General features: G+C 38.8%; 1 protein-coding gene and 1 non-coding gene across 2 annotated transcripts in view; one reads left to right on the top strand and one right to left on the bottom strand.

Moving 5' to 3' along the window:
- NEGR1 (neuronal growth regulator 1) overlaps window positions 1-22,584 on the bottom strand; it is a 769,326-nt gene that overhangs the window by 64,045 nt on the left and 682,697 nt on the right. The gene's annotated exons all lie outside the window — the stretch shown is intronic.
- Window positions 7,319-7,390, top strand: TRNAV-GAC (transfer RNA valine (anticodon GAC)). Its single transcript has one exon. It is a non-coding gene; the product is annotated as a tRNA-Val (tRNA).

The following is a 22,584-nucleotide window of genomic DNA, read 5'->3' as shown; positions in this document are numbered from 1 at the left end:
TAAATGAAATTTACTGTTCATTATAGGGGCTTTCTGAGAAAATCTTCAACTCTTCTATAAAAAACATCAATAGTTTATACCTAAGACTTTTTGAACTCCTCACCTCAAAAGCCTCAAAATCCTCTCCTTGCTGTGCTCACTGATCCTAAATTATTATATTGTGACCCTTGCACAGTCCTAACCAAGCCCTACATAGAAATAGCTACCTTAGACCAAACATCAAGTTCTCTGTAAAATCTGACCTTGCCTCTGCCCCCACCACCTAGCACTCCCAAGTCTCTTGAGACAGTTTTCTTAGTTACCTAGATGAGGTGACAGACTCAGCACTGTTTTTTCAACACGTTGTGTTAGTGACATTTGAGGAGCCAGTATTTGACATTTCCTCAGTCCCAGCAGAGCAGCGTCTCAGCGTTCCTTCTCAGGCCGGCGTTCCAGAGTGTTCCAAAGCTGAACTCCAACAATCCTTCTTCCCTTATCTCTTACTGTTCTGTTTTAACTACTTTATGTTCCAGACCCAATGGACAACTTCTACTCTCTGCAGACATCACAGCCCTCCTTATTATATGCTGTTTCCTTATATCAAAATCCTTAGTTTTCACCAGAACTTTATGGGAAACTTATAAGACAATTAAATAACTAGGATTAGATCATTTCTGTGGTTGCTCTGATTCCTTTCACTTTAAGATCTATCCTTGAGTCTGTATCATAGTGATAGAAGGAGTGAAAAATAGAAGGGGTATTGGCTATAAGAATGGAAGGGCTCTGATGAATGATATAAGTACGTCCATGACAAAAAATCATCTGACAAGCTACTATTTTCCCCTAATTCAGAGATATTTACAAATTTAACCTTTTACTTTACTTTTTCCCCACTGTTTGTTGGAAGTCTGCCTAAATATGGCTTCAGTGAAATCTCAATATACAAACTTTTTGACTCTTTACCTTCTAGGATCCTGACTGTGATATGTAAAGATGCAATCCAATTGGCCTGTGTGCTTCACAAGCCATACTGTTTCTTTCTTAGTACTCCAAGATCTTTCAGGGACTTGAAAATTGGAAGAGACTTATCTGCAGCTCCATTTTCCTCCTAGGCTGTAGACCCAAGCTTACTGATTGGTAGAAGTTCCCCTGGTCTCTATTGTTTGGAAAGTACAGCGTCAGAAAACTTTCCTTACACTGAGTAGAAGTTAGTGGCAGAAAAAAGCTATTTTTGTTTCACTCTGATTCTTGAAAAAGAGTACATTTGTATTGTCTAAGTGAAGATCCAGACCCAGGTATCACTTAGTTATTTATTCAAAATAGAGAAGAAATTATAAAACAAAAAAGGTAGAAATGAAATAAAAAGTATAAAAATGGAAAAATATACTAATGTTTAAAAGTGAAGAATTACAATAAAGACTAAAGATGTGGTAAACTTTACTTTGGGACAGTGAGAACACAGGGAAAAGTGAACCGGAAGAGAAACTTACAGCCAGAGTGATAAAGTGATTCAAAAATGTGTTTATGTAAATATTTGTGTAGTTAAGAAAAACAGGAGGTAGGAAAAACTGAAGGGCTCTGACAACTGTCTGAAATGAATTTCTGCAGAAGAAAACGGAATAATAGGAAAGCAATACTTAATAAAATATTAGATTTTTCTTCCAGAATTAAATATCTGTGTACTAAGGCTGAAAGTGCCCGTTGAATACCAGTCAGGATAAATGAAATTAAATGGATACTGAGACACATTATAACATTATAATGAACCTGCAAAGGACAACAATAAAGAGAATATCTTAAAAGGTAACAGAAATAGAGAACAGATTACCAACAAAGGAGAAACAATTAGACTGACAGCAAATTTCTCATTAGCAACTAGCGGACATCAGGAGATAATGAATGACAGTTTCAAAGTACTCAGGGCAACAACAAAACCAAACGACAAAACGTGCCAACCCAGAATTAGCCATCCTATAAAACAACTGGGAAGAAAAGAGTTAACACCGGGACTGCAACTCACTCACTCCCTGTGGGGACCTGGTTGAGGGTGGAAGGTTGGGAGTCAATGACCTTCAGTTTTCCTTATGAACATACTAATGACCTTGAATAGACCTTTTGCAGTATGATAATGGAATAGGATAGGAAGTCTTTATTTCGAAAATGATTTTCGTAGGATATACTTGGTATAACCAGATTGTTTATTGTAAATGAGCCTGAGCTTTATGGCATTGTAGGGCATGGCTTGCTGGAGAATGGGGCAGTCATCCAGGCGTTCCTCTATTCCAGTCATCACCAGGGTATAAAACAAAGAGCTCCAAATCCCTAATGGCTGCTTCTGTGAACAATTTAGCATACATTGTTCAACACTACTCTATTTATCTGAAATGAAAACACATCCTAAAGTAGAGAAAGGAGCATTGTTGGAAGGCAAATAAGTTGGTTTTGAGCTCCTGCAGGAAATGAATGTTTTGCCCGAGCCTACTGCGTGCCCATATCCTTTGACTCATGAATAAAGTATGGTGCTGGGTAAGATCTGTAATGTGCATGAATGTACTTTGACAATTCCACCCTTTGGGCTAACACAGCTATCATTCAAAAACCATACACAATTTTTCCGGCATACCTAGGGTAAGAAAGCTTGCCACCCACAGACTCACACCGAGAGAACAAAAAAATGTACTTTAACGAAAAGAAAAGTTAACTGAGAGGGAAAGATGAGGAGAAAGAAACAATGGTGAATGCAGGAAGTGGTATGTTTTAGTAAAGTTAATTAACTTGTGAAGAAAGAAAGAAAACAGTGAGTAGGTGTCTGTGCGTGCACATGTGTGTGTATTTATGTGACTAAATAACAAAATAAAAATTAAAACCAGCACTAGGAAGGCTGTGTGTGTACATCAGGATGGGAGAGGAGGCTGCTCAGTGAAAAATAGACCATACTGTTTCTTGCCTTGTTTGGGAAAAGGTTACTGAATAAATTTAAACAAATTAGAAAAATTTGTAGTTAACTCCGCATATTAAAATGTCAGAGAAACCATGAAAAGAATGGAAATATGAAATATAAATGTATAACTTCCAAGTCAACAGAGAAAAAAACGTGAAAAAAAGAAACAGAGTTTAGGTAAGGAGGAAAAAGAACATGTAAAATTTAAAAACTCAATTTCCCCAAATATATATATTTTATGGGCACATAAAAACCTAGTTGGTAAAGCTACATCCTACATTCAGGTTGGTGGGGGGTTCAGGAGAACAGAACGAAAGGGACTTCAATTCTACCACAACAAGAGATGGGAAGCAAATAATAAACATTAGCTTTTGTTAAGCCTGATTGGTGTGTACATGGATTTTATATTAAGCCCCATATTTTTCTAGATAGTTGAATGACTTATGATTTTAAAAAATGAAACTATGTTATTTTTAACACTAGCTAGTAAGTATTTCACAAATGTTACCTGAAACCAACCGAGTGATAGACTCTTCTCCAAAGAAGTTAAAAGGGAGTTTGAAAAATATTCTAAGTTTGTGTTACTAAACAAAGCTTTTCCAAATAGAAAGGAAAAATAGAGAACTGGCTACATCAAACTGAGATTTTTGTGACAAGAATAGAATACACTTGATATATTTGTATGCTGACAATGTGTAATTTTGTGTAATTTTTTCTTGGGTATGTAATAAGTGGTCTGAATGATATTTCCCTACGTATACTACTGCTCAAAATTACAGATGTTAAAACAAAGACAACAAAAGCTATAGCATTACTCCAGCATGTCTGGGTTCAATTTAAAAATTTAAAAGTCACATAAGAGATTTCACAATTATTTGCTTAAGCAGGAATGAAACACTGTTAATAACATCTTTTTAAAAAAATATTGTTATTCTTAACTGGGTCAGAAAAATAAACTCTGGCCTAAAATTTGAAATACAAGATGTTATCACCAAGCTCACTTAACCATTTATATCCTCCCTTCCTTTCTGATAAAAATTTGATATTATCTAATTTATTCACTTTATATTCTAATAATTTAGTGCTACATTTTTATTCCCATACTGTTTTTCTCTAGAGACTGCAATATTGTCAATTATTCTTCATTTCATTCATGTTCACTTGTTCAAGTATTTAGGCTTCAATTCATGAGACTTCATTTAGAATTGTCTCATAGTAATATGCATTTGGTATTTATAAACCTCAGTTTCTCCTTTGAGAGTTTTGCCTGGTAGTTGTAGTAAGATGGTTTTACTATTTTTTTCCAGGCCTTTTTAAAATATATTTTTATTTAAAGAATTTTTATACACCCTGATACATGTCATGTTTTATATAATGTCTTATAAAATTTTTCTTACATCAACCTGGTCTACTTAGAGAAAATATGAATCACTTGACTTGTTTATAATTGAATGGCAGGGGGAAAAAAAGGGGAAGACCAAACTGGTCTTTAATAGCTTTAACGGATTTCAGAGTCCATTCTTTTCTCATCTCTCTCTTTTCTAGCATTGATCTGTTGGTTACGACAATATAAATTAAAATTAAAAACATATATACGGCCACTCATATTTTACTGGGTGTGTAGTAAGGAATTTAACCTCACCCAAAAACAGGTGTGTCCTTTGCTCCTGGCATCTGAGACCAACCTCTAAGCTCTGGGAACGCCATGCTTGAGAGGAAGGTCTCTGTCTGTCTGGGGATCTTGGGCCACCCAGGTAGTAGCAGTGTGGCATGAAGACTTTCATCCACATCAACAGCGTGATTTAGGGTGGGGGCTTTGCTTCATATGGTATCAGCTCTGTCTTCTGAAGGGCTGGGAAATGAGATCCATCAAATGGGCAGTCAGCTGAATCTACATGATGGAGCCCCATTAAAGGCTCTGGACACCGAGGTCCGGGTGGGGTTCCCCGGTTGGCAGTTCCAGTGCACCTTGTCACACATCAACGCCTGGAAAGTAACTCAGTCTTGACTCCACGGGAGAGGACAGTAGCAGGTCCGTGTTCGGAACCGGTCTTGGACTCTGCCCTGCGTCCTTCCCTTGGCTGATTTTAACGTGTATCTTTCAGCTGTAATGCCCAGGAATCATGAGTGCTACAGCTTTCAGTGAGTTTTGCGAGTCCTTCGAGAGAATCATTAAACTAAGGGTGGTTTGGGGAACGCACTGAATTAGTATAAGGTGAAATATTAATGCATGTTCTTGCATGCGATTGTAAGTTTATTTCTCTCACCCTGGTGTGTCGATAATGAGCAAGTGTGGCCGAGTAGCTGCTTGATAGGTCCCCTGAGAGGACTATTACCTATGAATCAACTTTAACACTAACCAAGGCTATTGGTGAGCATTCCTTATATTAAGAAATTGCCTAACCTGTGCAGTTTTAAAGTGTTAAAAAAAAAAAAAGACAGAAAAAGGCTGCCTTGTTTAGTATTGACAACACCAAGTAACTGGCAGATATTTCAAAGACTGCTGTCCTGTGTGTTTTAGCAGCGAATTTTGTTGACTTTCACTGGAAACCCATCTTTGGGGCTGAAAATTTGGCAGATGCTTTTGTTCAGCAGGATTCTTGACAACCGTGTATGAAAAGCTTTTTTTTTTTTTTTTTTTAACCTTTCACAGGGACTGGTCAAAGGCTGAGGTTTGCTTTTGGTGACACCGCGTTAATTGTCTCCCCGGAGGCTGCCAGAACGCTGAAGGCAAGCTAGCATTTCCCGACTCTTGCCTTCTCTGAGTCCATGCCTCTTGCCTTCTAATGGTACTGTTTACGCCTGCAGCATGGCTGGCTGCCACCCTCCCCGTTTCGCTGGGATTTCCTTTCACCTTTTACCGACGCCTGTCTACTGAATTTATAGGAGAAAGAGTCCAGTCACTTTTGCCAAGTTGGCTGCACTTGATGGCAGACGAGCAGGGGAGTGGTTTTCAGGAGAAGCAGGGCTGGTACAAGGTGAAGCCCTTGCTGGAAGCCCTTTTGTTTCCTTCAGTAGATTATGGTGCTTTGTTATGTTTGTTTTCAGTATACCTTTTTAGTTTTGATCTCATTTGTCTCACAGAGCGACCGAAGAGTAATCCCAGTAGTCGGACAACAGTGTTTCACCCTGAGAAGTGTTTTTTCTTTTCACGCATAAGGTTAAAGATCGAAGCCTACGGGGAGCTCCAGGGTATGAGGAATTTTTTTTAAAAATCACAGTGATCTTGCACTTTTCTTGTATCATTTTATCAGTGTTTTCTCTTCAAGTAAGCTGAGGGTTGTCTCTGTTGAACTGGGGTGTTTTTTCATAGATTCCTCAGAAGACAAATGCATGGCCTTGTTCTTTGTCCCACTCTGCTTTGTCCTCTAGGAACTGACTTCACTCATACTATCGATTTCCTTTGCTATTAAAAGACATGCTCACGGTGGCAAACTCGAGACCTGTGTGTGTGCAGGCACATGTGTATATAGTATAAAAATATTCTGACCTCTGTAAAGAAGGTAAAGCCTTAGCATGTTAATTCCCTGATTTAAATCCTTCAAAATCCCAAATAGCAAGAGAAAAATCTCAAATTTCTTGGCATGGCATTTAAAGTAGTTGATGATCTGGCCTCCTGAAAAACAGTTCACAGTTACAAAGATTATTTGTGAATACGCTGATACTGATCACTCTCGTATAAAATGTTTTTAGTAGTAGATGGATTGAGGCCTTAAGAAGGATTTTTTAATTGCCTTCCCAGTGTCTGTCTCTTTCTCCTTTGTCTACAGTAATCTAATATTTATGCGGAAACTGCCCTCTTCTTCCAGTCTTGGTTTGGGTGGGATTAATCTCTCATGTAACACATCAGAATCTAGTCTCCTGGACATAGTAAACAGGTAATAGACCAATTTGGACCACAGAGTAAAAGCAAGTCCCAGAATATATGATGTAGAAACAACCAGAAGAAATCACTTTTTTGCCCTTTTGGATGGTACTATGTGGGGATGGGACGTCTGTAACTTGTGTATCACTTTGCTGCTAGAGAGAATTAGAGTTGTTGGGTGTGAGTGGACATATCTGAGGATGAAGCTGATTTTATGGATGATCAATAGAAAGACAAAGGGGAAAAATAACTTCTCAGTGACACTCTGTGAACAGCTAGATCAAATCTTACTTGAAGTCTATCTTATTTTTTTCCAGCTTTATTGAGATGTATTGACGTATGACATTGTTCAAGGTGTACAAAAGTGTTGATTTGATACACTTGTATGTTGCAAAATGATCACCACCACAGATCAAACCTTACCTGAAGCCAATCCCTCTTATCTTTTCAGTTACACAGATCAATATATTCCTTTTATTAAACCATTTTAAGTTTTTGTCTGACACTTTAAAATACAGCCAATACAGGGGGTAAGGGGTATAGCTCAGTGGTAGAATGTGTGCTTGACATGCATGAGGTCCTGGGTTCAATCCCCAGTGCCTCTGTTAAGGCGAAAAAAAAAAAAAAAGCCAGTACAGTCCTACAAACCACTGCCTAAAACATAAAATGTATAACCTAATTATAAAAATTTCTTTATTAATAAAATATTTCCCATACAAACTAAGTAGAAATGATCATTTCACTTTACTATTATAAAAATAATAAAGATTGAGGAACCTGACTGGGATTTTTGAGTTTCCAAATTTTACCTCCACTTATCTCAGGGGCTGATTAGCTGTGTCGGTCAGTTGAACCTGCTCTAACCGTTTTCATTGTGCTTCTTTAGCTGGCCTGGATTAGCTTCCTACTGTCTTCCTCTTGCCCGCTCTTCTCTTCCCCTGCTGCCTCTCCCTGACTCACTTATGCACTGCAGCAGTACCCTGACAAGGGATGGAAAAACCAATCAGAAAAACCAGCATCCCATTTTAGTTGGTTGGAGGTAATCCAGACAAATTCACTATCCAGTAGAATCAATCAGTAGGAAAAAAAAAAAAGTCATTATAAAAGTATTTCTCACTTGCTTGTTTTCTTTCCCAGACAGGCTAAATATGTAATAGAAACCCAGGTGTTATTTACTCCCTGTCATTAGGTCCTTCTGACACCCAATCCTACATCATGATGGGCAGTTAAGGAAAATATACACTTGAGGGAGAAAACTTTGCTTCTGGGAAACTGCTCTCTCATCATGAGAGAATCAGAAACTGATTGGTAGGGGATCTTTTTTCTCTGCCAATACACAATTTACACTGCCATTGATTTTCTTCTCTACAGCGGTGCTGTTGCTTATTAAAGCTTCCTAGCAGCTCTGTGACTGCTTGCATGTAAATAAACTGCAACTACACAACTGTTGGGTGTGCTCTGACTGTCTGTACAGAATTTCTTTCACATGGTTTATCTAAATTTTACTTGGCTATGAAATTTTCAAGGACAGCTCACTTAACATTTTCAGTCTTTTGAAACAGTGAAAATTAGACAATCAGAATGGCCTGAAAACAGTGAAGTTGGTACACTACATTTTAGTCAACTCATATAATTAACACTGGCCATATTTTCCTAAATCCTATTACTACTAATAATAGCAATAATAATAACAACCAATGCCTACTGAATGTTTAGTATGTGGCAGGCATTGTTCTTAGTTCTATACAGGGAATAATTCATTTAAGCATCAAAGCAATTCTATTATTGGCAATATCATTTTGGCAATATTACTTTCCCCATTTTACAGATGAAGAAACTGAGGCCATAGGCGTTAAGCAATGTGCTTAAGGTTGAGGATAATAAGTAACTAATGAGTAAAATTGCAAATCCTCATCCCTTTTACTTTCTTCTATTCACTATTCTTCCTCCCTTCCTCTTTTTTCTCTTTCCTCTTTTCCTCTCTCACATTATCACACTTTCTTAGATAGCATTTATCACCTTCTAATACACTGTATAACGTACTTATTTATTATGTTTATTTTTTTCTTCCCCTGCTAGAAGGGGAGCGCCACGAGGGCACGTATCTTTGTTGACTGCTGTACCCTAGGCTGGAACCGTGATGGCACACAGTGGGTAGGCAATGCATGTCTGCCGAATGGATGGAGTTGTAGCACAGCATTAAAAGACAGAGTGTGTGACATCAGAGTCCTTGCATTTATCGACAACATTATGCTGGCTTAGGACCAACTGGCAGCAAGTGGAACTGTGCCTTCTGGAAAAACGAGAAAAGATAAAATAACTTACACCAGAAAGCATGCTTAGCCTCCTACATCCCTAATCTCTAGTTCTCTTGCAAAACCTTTAAAAGTAGAAACACTTATTCCTAGTTTAGAATTAATGAAACAGGATCTCAGAGAAGTCAAATATCCAGGCCACCCTGTCCTCCCCACAGCCCTCCCCACAGAAGCCGCTCCTGGAGCCTGGCACATGGGTTTGCAATCAGTGTTCACCCACTTGAAAAAAACATGGGACAAAATATGTGATAAATTGAGCTTCTCTAGACAAATAATTTTACAAACCTTTCTCTTTACTATAACTATCCTTCTTCACACAATGACTCTTTGGGACCTAAATCCTTTGGACAATTGTAACCCATCTCTTGGTTTTGTCCGTATATATTCAGCGTATGTAGATGTCACGTTGCATCCTCAGGTTTCCCTTTCCAAAACAGCAAAAATGGTAAAAATGAACTGTATCTATTGAGTACCAAAATGAAACAAAACTTTTGAGTTGGTTGGTGTTCCTTGGAGCATGGTCTTACAGGAACAGTCTTTAGCTATTTCTATCAATGAAGACTTCAGTAACTGTTGCAATTATTCACCGTATGTTCTTTTAAAATAAAACCACTTTGTATACTTTATTGGCAAAACATAGAATCTCAGGCACAGATTTTCTTGATTCTCTCCTCCTCATTTCTTTTTTTTTAAGTATTTATTTGAGAGACTTTATAAGTATGAACTTTTCTTTAAATTGTTTGCCTTTTTTATTGGCTTGCCTGGAGGAAAAAAAATGCTTTTTAGTCACTTTGTAGATGAAAATTACATTCATGCCTTTGGTTTAAATTTTATTAATTTGCTTTTTGCTCCTCTCCTTTATTTTTCCTCTGAGCTTTATTTTTCTCACTCTCCCTGTACTCTTATTTTCTGGATACTAGCCTAATCCTGACAAGCAGAAGCCTAATTTCTATAGCAACTTATAAACCATTGAGCAGCAGAATTAATGTACCATCTCATTTCCAGTGCTAGGTCTTTTGATATTGATGAAACACTGAATCAGGAGCAATGAAGATTAAACTCCTGCTTATTTTCTAAAGCGCCATTAACTCTTCATATTGATACCTCTATACACTAAATAGCCAAAAGACAGAAGCAAAACCCACACCACAAATAGCAGTTCATCTTCATTGTTGCCAAAGCAGAAACACATTAATATTAAATACCTAGTTTTGGAAACGGTAGCAGAAAGGTATTTTGGGCTGAGTTGCGGAGAAACATCTTGCATATAGAGAAGTGTTTTTTTTTAACATGGGAGGAAAAAAACACCTGCTACAGCTCATCTTTCTAAACTGTTAGGTGGTGGAAAACAGTGAAGAAATATATTTACCTAATTCACAAAGTCTCTTATGACAAAAGAAAAAGTCCTTATACTTGTCAAGAAAGTAATCATTATTTTAAACAAACTCCGGTATCAAATGTTATGAGTAAGAAATTTTTATGTCCTGCTTTTCCATTTTTAATTCTCATTTCTTTAGCTTTTCACAGGAATTCATGCCATTAGAGGATTTTGAGGGTACTTATCATGAAATAAAAGTGGTTTAATAACTATCATTTTTAAGCCACAAATTGCAAGTCTCCACACTAGACAAGACAAGTAGAAACTGCATAGATCAGGATTTTCTCAGCACCTATTTCATGTCTATACTTCCCTGAGTCCTTGTGGGCATAGCTGTTATTAATTCAGTGAGTCACATGCATCAATTCAGCAAATAATTGACAACTAACTATAAACCATCTACACTAGGCACTGGGGATACAGTTGTGAATAAAGCACTGCCCTGATGAAACTGACATTCTAGCTGAGGACAGAAAAGGCAATTTAAAAACATAAAAATTATTTAATATAAGAGAGGTAAAGAAAGAAATTAATCAGGGAAGGGAAATGAAGAAGGGTAGGCTGGGATGCAATTAGAAAGAGGGTGGTCAGGGTAGGGCACACCAAGAGGGGACGTCTGAGTAAAGACATGAAGAAGTCAGTGAGAGGCCACGCGGACAGCTGGAAGAAGTGTACTGCGGGTAGAGGCACAGCCTGTGTAAAGCCAGAAGCCGGGGTCCATCTGGCATGGCATGTTACAGCGCTAGCACAGAGGCCAGCCTGCGTGAAACACACTGGCCAAAGCGGGGAGAATTAGGGGATGAAGTCAGAGTGATGGCGGAGGGCCAGACCATGTAAACTGCTACAAGGTTTTGAGCTTTTACTCCAAGTGAAAGGGTCACCTACGGAGAGTTTTGAGGAAAGGAATAAGATGATATGACTAATGTTGTAAAAGTTGCGAACAGACTGTAGGAGAGTGGGGCAACAGTAGCAGTGTGAGACCCATTTAGGAGGCTTTGCAATAATCCATGATAATGATGATCTCAGCATTATATCTTACTCTCCAGAGATGACTGGACTCCACTGAGGCCTTTGTTTGTAATATTTACATATGCAGATCTGTGCATATGAATGCATCAAACCTTTAAGGCAGGAATGGCTCGCAGGCTGTTATCTTCAGTGCTAACTCTCATCCACTGGTAGTGGGAGTGGCTGCCAGGTGTGCTGTGATGAGAAAGAGTCTAAGGCCATGCTCAGGCTCCAAGGGAGAGAGTCCATAACCACGAGGTGGCTTGTCATTAGTGGATTTTAAACAGCCAAGATTTTCTTTCTTTTTGCTTAAAACACATAAAATAGATGAAAATGCTTAGCATTTAGCAGTAATTTCCCCAATAGCAGTATCTAAAAAGGCTTTTAAAGTGGCACTTTCACTAAGAATTTCCTTCACCTAGATTTCTATTCCTTGGGACTAAAGAGCAAAAACTTCTGGGTCATTTTCTGTGCTCTGGAAAATAACTGGTGCGTCCTGGAGTATAAACTTGAAAACCGTATGGGTTTTTTTTTTTTATTTTAGGTGAGCTAATCAACTACTACCATTCTGCATAATAGGACTATGAATTTTGAGCTGTGGCTGAGCTGAGAATTAGCTTTGCTGATATCACCCCTCCATTCTATTTCAGCCTTTTGAGCAGGCTTTCTGTACACCGATTTTCATGGCAGTTTGAGCAATCTTAAAGTACTCCATTTGGGCACACGGGTAAAATGCCGGCTATATGTTCCCCTCCAGTACTACTGGGATACTATTCCCCTCCACACAAAGTTATATTTTTCATCCCCAGGGTCAACTAACTTTATTTATTGCTTCTGTCTATAACCCTTAAATACATGAGAATCTCCGTATACATCTGTATAAAATAAAGCTTTGAAATTATTTCTTCAAAATAGCAATCATTTGCATTTAGCAGGCAGTGCAAATTTATCTTTCTGTATAATGCTGCTACATCTTAAAAAGGCAATATCATAAATGAGATTATCCCTTCAGAAAGCAATTCCAGACTAAAATAAATCAAGATATGGAAATCTTACAAATGGCCTTTAATATATTGGATATTACCAGAAAGTGTGTGCAACTCAGATGTTCTAAGACAATAATTTATTGCTGGATTCTCAATGCAGGTTTTTCTTTTAAAACTGTATTATCAGCCTCTATCCAATAATATTAATAATCTCTCATCTTTTCATAACCAAGCAAATCAGCAGAGCATCATACAAATTGAAGTCTTCCAACTTGACTGCCTCTTTATAGGGATGGAGAAACTGAGACTCAGAGAAAATGACTGATACTCAAAAATGACAGTGAACAACAAAGCCAAGAAACCACTCCTCACTCTTTTCATGTTACTATACTGATTCGATTCAAATTTTTTCTTACATGAAACTCGATCTCCAACTTTCATGAGAAATCATCTAGAAGAGAATAAATCTTTCCTATTTGGAGGTGATAGCTGGACTATACTGTCTTTTGGCTAAGGGAAAGATGCTACAGTGTTTTCTAACAGCAGACATGAAAATTCCCAATTAAATAACCGACTCCAAAATTGAGGTTGTTTATTCCAGTGAGATGCGGGACGGGGTTCTGACCTTGGCAATGCTGGTCTTTGTTTAGCTAGTAGATGATGGTGGGAGGACATGGACCGGAAAAAGGAGAAAAGGCAACGCCAGAGGGGGGTGTGGGAGGAGATGGAGAAAGGGGAAAAGATAAGTTCACTGCATCTCTTACCTCCTCCTTCTGATCGTGTCTGTTATCCTGTAATTCTCACAGTGAAAGAAAAGAAGGTAACATTCAACCTGTCTCTTTTGGCTGGAGATAAATATGAAAGGATTGGGACGGATCTTTCCTAATAACCCAGCTGATGCTTCAATTATCTTTAGCATATGCCTGGACAAGGTGACATTCAGAATGAAACACAGCCCACGAGGCACAAAACAGGCCTTGCCCTTTTAGTCTCCGGAATCCTTCTATTGCTAATTCAGCTTCTACTATTAGAAAGTCGTTTTTTAATGGAATATTTTCCTGAGAGTATGTTATGTGAGTCCCACACAGACATTTAGGGCCTTTATTTTTTTTTTTCCCCTGAATCCAAACCAAGTAAAAGCTAGAGATAAAAACATGTATCCTAATTTATGTAAAGTATTTAGCACAGTTCCCCGCAAGAGTAACAAGTCAATGAATTGCTATTAATAATAATAATACTAACAATGCTGTAAGTTATAATTTACAGAGCTATTTTCCCTCTTTTTATTATGTAAGTCATAGAGTCTTTAACATCTTTAGATGTTTTTTCACCCCACGATGCTCTATACAACAGCCTTGAGACACTGGTGAGGCGAAGGGCTATTTTTACTTGATTGTCCAAAAAATATTCTAGATGAAATAGCCCTACATGGAAATGCTTTGTCTAATGGCACAATAACAGCTGAAGAGTCACACTCCTCTCCACGTCCTGAGGGACTGCTTCCTTTCCTCTTTCCCTCACTGTGGTCTCCTAGGCAGACGATTTTAGTATAATACCTCTTGAGAGAGACTCAAGAGCTCTCTCCTGATGTGTATATTAGTCTCTGACTCCTTTTAGCTTGTAGCCCTTCTGATTATTTTGGTCACAGAGTTTCATGCCTTTTACACATTGTTATCCTAAATTCCATGAGTCACTTATTCGTTCATAATCCAGGTCTTTCAAACCCTTTTGAGTTTGCACACTCTGTTCCACACTATTTGCCCCCACTTTTGTAACATTAGCCAAATTGACTAATATGAAAGCTGCCCAGGATGGCTCAAAATGGAAATAATGAGCTAGCTGAGAAGTAAATAATACGGATTTATGAATAACCAAGTTTTGCTCAAAAACTTTGCTTATGGTGTAAGTAGTTTGCTGTGAAGCCTACATGCCCTAGCATCCAGTAAAATATACACACAATCAAAAATAGAATATTTTGGTTAAAACGAGCAAAAGTTTCCTTTTGTAAGCAAATGCACTTTTCCTTGAAACTTAAAAAGTCATATTTGCTTATTAATTTTCTTTACAATGTAATAAATTTGCAGCAACCAAACTCTATTTGAAATGCACATTTTCTAAAACATGTTAATGATGTGGTAAATAAAACAGATTAGCTCTCTGGCCATTTTTTTCCCAACAACTGTCTGATGTGTTCTCTTGTACTACCGAGGATGGAAAGCTAAAAATGACATCCTCTGATTCCCATGGAATTAGGTTTCAAGACATGATTTAGATTCCAAAAATCAGATAAAGATGCTCAAGATTTAAATTCAGAACTTAATTCAACAGATAGGGAGGACGGGGGCTGTGAGTCCCTTGGGCTCCGGAGAAGCAATAGGAATGATGTGGTTCTGGAGTTCACAGTGCCGGCTCCTCCAAGCGATCTCAAGTTTCTCATTAAGGCAGGATATTCCCAGAGGCAATATCCTGCCCTTTGCTAGCACAGTCGTTTCCCTGGTGGAGAGGTGTCCAATGTTGTTCCTGCAGCCAATCCTGGAGGCCAGCCTGGAGCCTGTTGCTGCAGCAACCTCAAGCAAATCTGTCAGCCTAATTCCCTGTAAAAACTCCCTTGCTGCTTATGAGTCTAGAGCAGTTTTTGCAGCAGAATTCTCATCGATGCAAATTTAAGGTCTTGAAATTAGGGTTTTCAAGTGCTGACTGTTTTTGAATCTTCTCCAGAGTTACCACAAACACTGCTATAACTTCCTACCTACATGGTCATTCAGTATCTCACAAAGGCAGATTCTTCATCCAATTTGTTTGCAAAATTAACCAAATATTTTTACTTTTTTGCCACCATGTACCATGAATTGCTTCCATCCCTTCTTCTACTATGAGCACATTTCCCCTGAGTTTTACCACAAACCATTCAGATAATCCATCCCAGGTTCCTGTGTTGGAGTGTTGCCTGCAACCAGGAAGATTATATATTCCCGATTCAATAAAGCAGAGAGTTTATTTCCTCACAAAGGTCATGGTATAATAAAAAAAAATGTAAACAGATGGATCTAGGCTTGAGAACTAGCTCCACCATTTTACTTGATATTGGTGTGACTTTGGAATAATTATTTAACCTTTCTGAGTCTGTTTCATTAGAGCGGCCCAAGGTAGCAGCAGCAGTGCAGTCCCGCCCAGACAGATCCATGCTGAGTTCCCAGGTTTTTAATTCTTTTTTTTTTTAACATTTTTTATTGATTTATAATCATTTTACAATGTTGTGTCAAGTTCCAGTGTTCAGTACAATTTTTCAGTCATTCATGGACATATACACACTCATTGTCACATTTTTTTCTCTGTGAGCTACCATAACATTTTGTGTATATTTCCCTGTGCTATACAGTGTAATCTTGTTTATCTATTCTACAATTTTGAAATCCCAGTCTATCCCTTCCCACCCTCCACCCCCTTGGCAACCACAAGTCTGTATTCTCTGTCTGTGAGTCTGTTTCTGTCCTGTATTTACGCTTTGTTTTTGTTTGTTTGTTTGTTTTTGTTTTTTAGATTCCACGTATGAGCAATCTCATATGGTATTTTTCTTTCTCTTTCTGGCTTACTTCACTTAGAATGACATTCTCCAGGAGCATCCATGTTGCTGCAAATGGCACAGGTTTTTAATTCTTGACCCTCATGAATTTCCTGTTCCTGGTCCATTCTCAGGCCTGGTTCCCCAGCATTTTGTTGACGTTGTTAGCTCGTAAGGTATCTTTTCAATAAATTACTTCTTATTTAAATTCTTCATAGTTTGTTTCTGTTGTTACCTATACAGAACACTGATCGATAGAGTACTAATTTTTCTATTCTATAAAAGATGAAACTAAGACACAGAAAGATTGTGTTACTAATCCAAGGCCACAAAGTTAATAAGTAGTGAAGCCATGATTTAAATCAGACCTTTCAGAATGCAAAACCCTAGTAAAAGCTGCTTTTCTGCTTAAACAGAGCTGTCTCGCTAAGCCCACATTTGTCTAACTGGTTTTATTTCCCTAGAGTATACCCAGGAAGCTTCCATTAAAGCCAATTTGAGTTGCTTGAAAGTACGAAGGGTGGAAAACAAAAGGGCATACAGTTGTAAAGGAGGAGAGTCTGCTATATTGCTTTCAATTCATCATATCTTGGCACAAAAATGGGATAAAACTGAAATGATTGCAGTTGCTGGAGAGAGAGAATAGCCCCTCACCCCCCAAGTAAAGCAAAAACCTTATGTTAACCCTTGATTTACACTGAATCACACTATCACTTAGGTACTAAGCTATGTAACCCGCTCAAAATTTAAATGCATGGCTCAGAGTGTGAATAGATGCATGCTGTTTATTGTACTTTACATTATAAAGTGACTTTGGAAATGTCAATGCGATATCCACTGCAAATACTCTCAAATTTCTTGTTCTTAAATAGAGAAGTAGTATTTCCTAAATTTTTCTTTTGTAGGACTAGGTTCTTTTTGTTTATACCAAGATCATATGAAATCCAGCCAAAGGTGACAGTGGCTATCATAAATTTGCTTCAGTTTTGAAATGCAAACTTAGAACTCATATATATCTGTTACCAACCCAACTGAAACTGAATTATTCTTAATCCAATAGTGTTTATGACAATGGGATACAATGTGCATGGCCAATGACATTCTTCACATGATGTGACCTAAATGAGCACTGTTTCTCCAGCTTTTCATTGATCTGTTTTACCTTCTAAAACAACACTTACAGATATATAATGTATTCTTCCTTGATGCCAGAGTCCTGTGACTCAAGGGTAAACTCCTGCCAGTCAACACCAGTCTAGGCAACGTCGTTCTCCTTGTGTGTGACTGGTTTAGAAAGGGACTTGTGACCACGCTTTGGCATTGAAGAGTCACGTCTTAGCAATGATGTGTGAAGGGAAGGTTGCCATGGGATTTTGGGAACTGTTTCCTCACTGATGACAAGAAACACAGAAGGAGAAATAGCTCCTTTTCTTCGTTTGGGCATGGATGTGTCTGCATGGAAAGCCTGGAACTGCAGCAGTGAACTCGTGATGTTAAGGGCCATTAGCGCAACACAGAACTGAGTTCACGGAAAGAGCTGACTCCTTGAATCACTGAATTAACTAACTCTGGAGCTGCTTTCTTGTTATGTGAAATAATAATGTTTCCTTACTGTTTAAGGAACTTTGACTTGGCATTTTCTTTTATGTGTGGCCCAAAGCACCTTGACTAATATGCATAGCAAGTATTTTACAGAAGAGCTCAGTATAATGACTGGCTCATAGCAAGTGTTCAAGTAGTATTTACAAAATAAACTGTGACTGCAAGGAGGCTAACGTGATCTGGGTGTTACACACTGGAGGAAACATTAAGAAATCCATATTCACTTGGGCTAAGGATGATAATAATAGAGGGTAACCAGAAGGAAATAATGGACATAATGTAAGTCGTATGATGAGGGGAAAAGATAGGAAAAGGCACATTTCAGAACCTCTAGTGACCACCTCAGGGCTTGACCCTTTTCTCTTGAAATAAAAACATGAACTCATAGGAGAGTGTTTTTTCTCACCCTCCGCCCTAGTGTGAATGTCATTCAACCCTTTCATGGCAAAGGTCAGCCCCCCCACATTTCTAGCCTATTCGCACCACACACTAGCAAACCTTCTCTCACTCCCAAAGGGCTGTGGTTTCAAAATGGAAAAACAGGACAGCCATCACATGTGTAAAATATAAAAAAAAACAAAACAAAAGAATGTGCTTATTGGCTTTTTTTTTTTATCAGCATTCTAAAAGAGAGAAACTTGTCTCTTGAAGGCTCTTTTCATTAGGCTGGGGGAAAATACAAACTGAAATGCAAGGAAAAGTTTCAGATGAGGCAGAAAGGTAGAGACGATGCAGGAGAGAGGGAACCTGTCTGCCTCTGTAAGTGTCCCTGAGGCACAGGGGACATTTTCCTTCTCATGAAAAGTTCTAAACCATTTACAGTAGTGTCAGTACCTCTTGAAAATTATCAATTAAATCTTTACTGAAAAAAACCACAGAAGCCTTTTCTACATCCTCATTATCAAGACCTCATACTCAGCCAGGCCTTTGTTCTTGAAACGCTTACTTTCAAGTATCCATGACAGCGCAAGACCCTTAACTTTCTCCTGTTTCTCTAACTCCTTGGCTCCTAAATCACCAATTTTCCCCTCTCTTCTCCAAGCAGTCAGTACCCTCTGCTAACTTTTTTTTTCTCTATATGCACTTAGAGTTTTTACATTTAAATAATTTAACACCAAAATGTTTACTGGAAATGTGCAAGATACAAAACTGGTTTGGTAAAACTAAAAAAAAATAGATAAAACATTGACCCTGTTCTCAAGAATCCTGAAGTCAAGTTTAAGAGACAGATACTTAGGTAGTTCTAATATAAGACGTTCTGTGATAAATGCTATAACAGAAATCTTTAAACAATGAAAATAGAAGTCACTGGCCTCCCACTGGAGTCTAAATGTAAACTGTCTCACCACGTTTAAGAAAGAATTCACCGTATTTCCTCCAAAACTGTTCTCCATTGTGATGACCGTCTCTACCAGCAGTTTCTGTGGTCATTACCACCTCCCTAGTCCAAAACTGGATCGCTTTATACCGACATTCCTGCAGTTTCCTAGCAGATGTCTTTGGATCCAGGCCTTCCCTCACCGAGGTTATCCTGTGTATTTCAAAGAACCACAGAAATCTAAAGTAGGAAGAGACATTGCCCTCCAATGCAAAAATCTCTACAAATTAATTTGGAAATCTAGGTGAATAACCATCCATTACCTGAATACTTACTGATGGAAACAAAATTCCTCAACAAATTTCTTACTGAATTTAGAAACTATTTTAGTTGACAAAACATGTTTTTCTTTTGCTAGGTCTATACATTTTTTGCTTTATATTTCTCGCCCTCAATCCTAGTTTTGCTTTTCTGAAATACGAAGTTCCATCAGGCCTTTGAAGAAAGCTGTTTTGTCTCTTTAAGTTCTGTTTTTGAAAAGTTTGTAAATAACGCACTGTTCCCTTACTTGGGCCTGATGTAAATTTTAGGCCTCACCGTTTTGATTGCTCTCCTGTTAGTACTTGATAATTGTTTTCATTATTTAAAATGTGGGGTCTGGAAATGGAGGGAATAGTCTGGGATTTCTTTCTGCCGAGTCTTCATCATTTTACTCATCCCACAAATTCAGGAACCTTAAATATTTCCAATTATTATTGCTTCTAAGCACAACTCCTGAGCTTTACTTGAATTTTAAGGACATTCAGAATCTGTGTCCATGTTGTAGCCCAACTTTTTCATCCTCAGTTTCCTCTAAAGCATCTCCTGCTTCAGCTGAGCTGGAATCCTCCCGTGAGTATTCTCTTTCATTCATTCACTTACACTTCCAAACCCCTCGTTATCTTTATCCCTTTGCTTGAAATGACTTACTCCTCTCCAGCTATCTTAATCTTCTCTTTCCTTTAAAACTCTGTGCCAGACTCTGCAGTACGGAATCTGGACTCAACCAGAAAGAAGTCTAGACTTTGCCCTGGGCTCCTGGGAGGAGATCTTTAGGCCCCTGGAAGATCCTGCCTGATAGGAGTGTCTGGGTTTGCCTGGGAGCTTAGGCTGCCAGCAGACAGTCTGTCCAATAACCTGATGTATGACTGGGGCTCTGAGGCCACTCTGCATCAGCTCTGACCTCTGGAAGCACAGATGACTGAACACAGCCTGACCTTTGTGAGCGGCTGGAGGCTGAAAGGCAGCCGCATGGGCAGGGCAGGATGTGACTGAGCCCGAACAGAAACTCTGGACACCAAAGGCTTGACTGAGTCAGTTTCCCTTGTTGGCGATACTCTGCGTGTATCCTCGCACGCTGTGGCCAGAAGGCGGTAATACCATCTGTGACTCGACAGGGAGAGACTCTGCCCTACTCATTTCTTCTTTGGCTGATCATTTGTGTCTTCTCTCTGTAATAACTGTGAGGGTAATAGCTTTCAACGAGTGCTTGAGTCCTTGAGTCCTTCTAGTGGATTATGAAACCCAGCAATGATCTTGGGGACCCCTGTATCTGTGGCCAGACGGTTTGAAGTGAAGATGGTCCTGGGGACCCACAAAGGGATGGCTTCTGCCTGAAGTGAGGGCAGTCTCACAGGGACTGCTCCCTCCAACTGTAGGGCTGGCGGAACTCATTGCACAGACCCACTTACTTCTTGAGGCATCCTCTAAGCACTGGCTCCCTCACCTATACGGTCCTCCCCTAAAGATCTATAGTATTTATAGTGAATGTCACAAAACCTGTCACAGACATACGTCATTACTGGTAGGTAATAAGCAGACATTATAGGCAAAGGTTTGGATTTTGGTAACCATGAAAATTTAGTAATCTGGTAACTTCTGAAATGAGAGAGAAGTAAAAGAAGGGAAGGAAAGACGATCTATATGATGCTAGGTAGAAGTGGAAGAAAGAGAAAACATCAGTGATACTGGCAAGACAGTGTTAGCATTTTCCTAAAGAGCCGTTGCATTAAAGAAATAGTTCGGTAGTTCTGTCAACACTTACTGAGCACATGCCAGGCACTGATGATGTGCCATCAACTCTCCAGGGGTGAATATTTGAGGAAGGCACCTGATAACTGTTCCGACGTTTTGTTTTCCGACAGAAAATTATTTCAGAGGCTTCAGGCTTTGGGACTCCATCTCTGCTTTCCCACATATTGTAATTTCAGTTGTGGAAGACTAGCTATATGCTCACTGCCCATGACTGGTAGTTCGCTCCTTAAGGATCACTTTTTCCTTTTCACATATAAGACGCCAGTGGTTAGGGTGGGGCTTCTGCCCAGCTTAACAGGAAGAGATAACCCTATGTGATGTGATATACTCCAAAATAGACAGAAAGCACAGTCACGAGCAACACACAAGTAGACCAAAACGGAAATAGGGCACACGGAACCAGAAGGAAAGGGGGAATTAAAGGACAAGAAGTGGGCTCTGCTGGCATCTGCAGCTAGTCTGGGGAAGATGTCCATGGAAACTAGCAAAGTCCTGAAATCAGAGATGGCGATGGATTGATTCTGGGTTTGAATACAGCAGCGGGTGGTGAAAGAGGGGATGGGAAGAAGGAAGGCGTTTATTGGTCAGAAGTTTGACATCCTTCCTTTGTATAATACAGCTTGCTTTCCTGGCTTTATTTTTACTTCTCTGAGAACAGTACAGGGACCAGGATTCACATTTCCTTGGGCTGGGATTATGACAGACTCTATTCTTTTTTTTTTTTTTATCCCAAGATAATGATTTTCAGAAAGAAAAACTTCTCAAATAGGCATCCTGGAGGGTCCTGAAGGACCCTAAATTGGGACAATTCTGTAAAAACAGAATGTTTGATTATCTGCTTATTCTTTCAAAGAAAACTGTAGATCCTGGTGGAGCTGGGGAGATATGAGGAGACCAGTAACAAGGCAAGAATTCATTATTTACCTGCTAGAGTCCTATGATAACCCATCAACAGAATAAATGCATAAACCCCTCCTTTATAAGCAGCCTTCACATTCCACCAGGGCCCTTCATAGGCAGTTAAACCACCTGAAACTTTGCTACCGTCCGCCCTCAATCCTGGAAAATTGATCAGTCAAAATAAGGCATTCTATTTTGATGTGCTCCATCTGGTTTCTGTTTGAGGCATTAGCTTTCATGAATCAGGTGAGCAAGGAATAGTGTGTCCAGTTTCAGTAACACTATCTGACTCCAATATGCTGGAAAGAATTGGGAGAAAAGCTTATTAATGTTGAAATTTCTGTTAAGAAATGCATGTTTAGTTGAAGGGATACTAGCCAGCAGTTTACATGCTGGGCTGTATTCTGGGCGGGTAAGTACTGATCAGACTGGCAGGTGCCTGCTGTCCTTGGGTAAAGAGACACTGCTTTTTCAGCAAACAACATTATCTATATGATATTCTGTATTCAAACAGTTTTCTGAAATAATACCATATATGTATTATAAATATATATGGAAATATAAGGGTTCACCTGGAGAATTGTTTGAAATATGTATTTTTCTTTTCAACAGAAAAAAACTTCTCTTATTTCATAGTTAAAATTTTTTTCCCCAAAT

The sequence above is a fragment of the Vicugna pacos genome, chromosome 13, assembly GCF_048564905.1.
Source record: "Vicugna pacos chromosome 13, VicPac4, whole genome shotgun sequence".
Classification (NCBI taxonomy): domain Eukaryota; kingdom Metazoa; phylum Chordata; class Mammalia; order Artiodactyla; family Camelidae; genus Vicugna; species Vicugna pacos.
This window is presented reverse-complemented; position numbering and strand designations above follow the sequence as displayed.